The following is a 5,164-nucleotide window of genomic DNA, read 5'->3' on the forward strand; positions in this document are numbered from 1 at the left end:
CTGCCATTCTGCTGAGCATCTCCGTAATGCTCCCGCGTCTAGTACATGATCCCGTGACGAAATGTACTGCTCTTCGTTGGATCTTGCCTATATCTTATACCAGAATGAAAAATGCTCCTCTCGCAGCACGAAAAAGGCGAATATGTCCTGAGCAGGGTTAGGGATGCAAAAGAAGGGAACTAGCTTTTCGACTTATCTGGCAGCTTCGAAGACATTTGAATCAAAAAAACATCCTGACATAGTCGCGGTTTTTTGGTTGTTAGTAATAGTTCAAAATGTTCAAATGTGTGTGAAATCTTATGGGACTTAACTGCTAAGGTCGTCAGTCCCTAAGCTTACACACTACTTAACCTAAATCATTCTAAGGACAAACACACACACCCATGACCGAGGGAGGACGCGAACCTCCGCCGGGACCAGCCGGTTAGCAATAGTGCCCATGTAATCCAGTATAATGCATCCTATCAAATACATTAACATGGTACATGCTATCACGTCGTATAATGTTATACATGGCATCATGTCACCCAATATGGCATTTATCATGTCGTGCAGTATGACACAACGTGTTATTAAAGTTTAGGAAGCACGCATCCCTACTAAGGGGTACTTCATTTTATAGAGACATCCCACTCTCTAGAAGGATATAAATTTGTGTCTGTTCTTCTTACACAGGGGGTCAGCCTAAGAGAGCGCGCTCGGGTTAACTCTTAAATAACCGCGAATATATCAAGCTGTTATCATTTAAATGTCTTTGAAGCTGCCAGATAAGTCGAAAAGGTTGCTCCCTTCTTTTGAATCCCCAACTATGCCCACGACATACTCGCCCTTTTTGGGCTACGATAGGAGCATTTTTCATTCTGGTTCACAACAAGTGTCATAACTTGGGAACCGATGTAGATTTTTGTTCACTCTGGCGCCGACTGATGTGATATCGTTTTTTTTTTTTTCAGTTGTCTTTCGAAGCATATTGTATACATTGCGGCAACGGATTAAGCTTTCGCAAAACGATAGTACAAGCATTAAATACATATATCTTTGTACTTTCTTACAAAATTTGAACCGATTAGCACAAGTCTGAAACATAATAGTGGTGCGCATAAAAAATCTCATAAAAACGGTTTTTTACGTAAAAACCGAATGAACCTAGATTTTTTATTGTGAGTTTTCAATTTTATCGTATGAATGTATTTTTTAGTTATCTTACTCACCTTAAACTGTTTCCGAGTATTCAGTTCATATAAGAACGAATTTTACGCGTTACATTTAGTTCGACTTTAAACCATCATATCCCAACAACCGTCAAGATTATTGGATAATTCGTTTTGACTTTATCCATTTATCTACCTTTATGCAAAGTTTGAATCCATTCCTACAAGTTTAAAGAACAGAAGTGGTGTGCTTCAAAATCCTCCCAGAAAAACGTGTTTCTTTTTCAAGGAAAATCCAAAGAAAGTAAGGTTTTTTCAAATGCCTAAACATTGTCTCGGAACTAAGTCCGATGCTCCAGTCAACCGAGTTTGAGTCATCCATCTCGCTCCAGTCCGGAGTTATTTAAGGGTGACTGTTTTTGGAAGCGAACGATGACGATGACTGGTTTTGCACGTTTAAAATGCGAACGGTGCACATTCAAATGGTGCTATTAGCTGAGCATTAATTTCGGCCCAATTAAAATCTTTTGCAAAAGGAATTAATCGATTTGCACAATTTGCCTGGACGCTAGGTTTCTAGTTCAAACCTTACGTAGTATAGTACAACGTAGCTACACTAACATAGATGTTCGAATGGCTGTACAAATGGCCACTAGTCCGATAGGAACCGAGCACCAAGACACTGCTCCCCCCCCCCCCCCACACACACACACCCCCAGCCCCGCCGGCCACGGTGGTCTAGCTGTTCTAGGTGCTTCAGTCTGGTGCCGCGCGACTGCAACGGTCGCAGGTTCGAATCCTGCCTCGGGCATGGATGTGTGTGATGTCCTTAGGTTAGTTAGGTTTAAGTAGTTCTAAGTTCTAGGGGACTGATGACTTCAGATGTTAAGTCCCATAGTGCTCAGAGCCATTTTAGCCATTAGGGTTCACATTATATTGATAAAGCAGTGCGGGGCTGAGCCATTCAGTTCTAGGCCCTCTATCGACGTGTTACGCTACTGTGACGCGGAGGTATAAATTTGTATTGCAACTGCCGACATATTCCTGCAAACAAACAAAAAATAATTACGTAATTTTATGTCTCCGAGGTGATAATTAAAACTGTACGGCTACATATCGTAATTTTTTTTGTTTCGCACACTGATTAAAACATTTCAATAAAATCATGTTTCATTTATAAAGTGTATTAAACAGTGTTTTTAAAATATGATTAAAATTTCTGCTTTAAACTTGCTAATCCTGAGTAGTATTAAGACGGAAAGGCGGGCAGAGACAGACAGCAAAAAGACTTCTCGAAAATAGTATTAATCGTTTTGAGGGATCATATGTTGACAACGCTCACAACGGCTGAGCAAGCAAGACAATAAAACAAGAACGAATAAGGAGTGGCCAGTATTTTTTTCGGCGAGCAGTAGTCTAGGTCGCAGGTAGAAAATTTCTAAAAGTGCACAGCAAAAGCAAGGAAAGCAGAAAGACAGCACGAAACGCACGGCTGCAGCAGGGCGTCAGACGTTAAGAGCGGAAGCACGGCTTGACGGCCCCGTCCCTGATCCCAGCTGATCTCATTGCAAGCACTTTGTGGCGTGAATATTTCAGCGACCGGCGATGTCGGAAGCTCGAAGCCAACGATTGTCAGGCGCCGGTAAAGTCGCTGAATACTGCGAGTTTCACGGAACAGGGCAGCAGAAGGACGAGTAGCGCTCTTCATCCCACGGCGGACGACGGAATCTATATTCTGGCGAGTGCGAAGTGCATCCGATACTCGGGGAGAAAAGCTTTTTGCCTCTTCGTCATCTTCCATAAAATTACAGCACTACTAGGAACGTCTGGCGTGGAAAACCTACGAGTTTGAACCTCGGTAGCTGAAGTTACGAATGAATGGTAGTCCTATGGCGGTATTTCATTTCTCAGTCTGCCATGCCCCTTTCTCCCTCTGTATTCAAAAATTCACCCTCTTCCATCCCTCCTCCCATGTTCATAGCAACTAGGCTCACATTTTAAATCCAACAGCCTCTAATTTATACGAGGGTCACTCCAAAAGAAATCCACACTATTTTTTTTAAATCCATCTTTTATTCTACATGTTTGAAAGTTTTACAGTGTGTAGATACAGCCTTTAGGAACAAGTTTTTGATTTCTCCACATAATTTCCATCCCTCTCAACTGCCTTACGCCATCTTGGAACCAGCGCCTGTATACCCGCACGCTAAAATTTTGGACCAACCTGTTGGAGCCACTGTTTGGCAGCGTGCACAAGGGAGTCATCATCTTCAAACGTTGTTCCACGAAGAGAGTCTTTCAGTTTTCCAAAGAGATGATAGTCACATGGAGCAAGGTTAGGACTGTAAGGCGGATGTTTCAGTGTTGTCCATCCGAGTTTTGTGATCGCTTCCATGGTTTTTTGACTGACATGTGGCCGTGCATTGTCGTGCAACAGCAAAACATCCTGCTTTTGCCGATGTGGTCGAACACGACTCAATAGAGCTTGAAGTTTCTTCAGTGACGTCACATATGCATCAGAATTTATGGTGGTTCCACTTGGCATTATGTCCACAAGCAAGAGTCCTTCGGAATCGAAAAACACCGGAGCCATAACTTTTCCAGCAGAAGGTGTGGTTTTGAATTTTTTTTCTTGGGTGAATTTGCATGATGCCACGCCACTGAATGCCTCTTCGTCTCTGGTGAAAAATGATGGAGTCATGTTTCATCACCTGTCACAATTCTTCCAAGAAATTCATCTCCGCCATTCTCGTACTGTTCCAAAAGTTCGCTGCATACCGTTTTCCTTCTTTCTTTGTGAGCCACTGTCAACATCCTGGGAACCCACCTGGCACAAACCTTTTTCAACGCCAACACTTTCACTATTCTGCCAACACTTCCTTCCCCTATCCCAACGTAGCGTGACAATTCGTTCACTGTGATGCGTCTGTCAGCAGTCACCAATTCGTTATCTCTCTGCACATTGTCTGCAGTGTGTGCAGTACGAGGCCTGCCGCTGCGAGGACAATCCTCAGTATTGCAGTGCCCGCTCTCATCACGTAACCTGCTTGCCCACCGACTAACTGTACTGCGATCGACAGCAGCATCTCCATACACCTTTTTCAACCTCTTGTGGATGTTTCCCACTGTCTCGTTTTCACAGCACAGGAATTCTATGATAGCACGTTGCTTCTGACGAACGTCAAGTATAGCAGGCATCTTGAAGACATGTGACGGCGCCACTCACGGGAACAGGTTGAACTAAGTTTGAAAACAAGCGGGAAGGATATATCTACACACTGTAAAACTTTCACACATGCAGAATGAAAACTGTATTTTTACAAAAATAGTGTGCATTTCTTTTGGAGTGACCCTCGTATTTATTGTTATTGTTGTACTTCTCATGAACGACTACAAACTGTGTTTTTATCTGCACAATTTGTGTACTATCTAAATGTAGACTGGCGATCCGCTCTGGCTTCGCACGGCTATAGTATTAGGTTGGTGCATAAATTCGCAGCTTTTTTTCCATACGTTTAATCAACGCAACGGGTACACTTAGACTTTAGTCATCAATAACATATGCTCCTTCACTATTTACAACAGTCTGCCAACGCTGGGGTAACGTTTCAATTCCCTGACTGTAGAAATCACGTGGTTTTCAAGCGAAGAACTCGTCGAGGCATGATCGGAGCGTATTTTCATCCAGAAAGGAAGTTCCTCGAAGGCTGTTCGACAGAGAGTGAAGAACTTCTTGATGCAATAATTTACCAACATCCGTATGATTTGTAGAAGTTTATTTTATGAACTTCTATGTGCTACCAGTTTCGGCATTACATTGGATGCCATCTTCAGGCCCCACTCGTCATAGTTGTAAAATCGCTATACATGGAAGGAGCCATATAACGGGATCCGTGAATCAATCGTCCTGCAATGCTGCTTTGTTTGGGCTCAATCATTCCTTTATTTTCCTTATGTAAACATAAAGACACCATTGCAGGACGATTGATTCACGGATCCAGTTATATGGCTCC

The sequence above is a fragment of the Schistocerca nitens genome, chromosome 1, assembly GCF_023898315.1.
Source record: "Schistocerca nitens isolate TAMUIC-IGC-003100 chromosome 1, iqSchNite1.1, whole genome shotgun sequence".
Lineage (NCBI taxonomy): Eukaryota > Metazoa > Arthropoda > Insecta > Orthoptera > Acrididae > Schistocerca > Schistocerca nitens.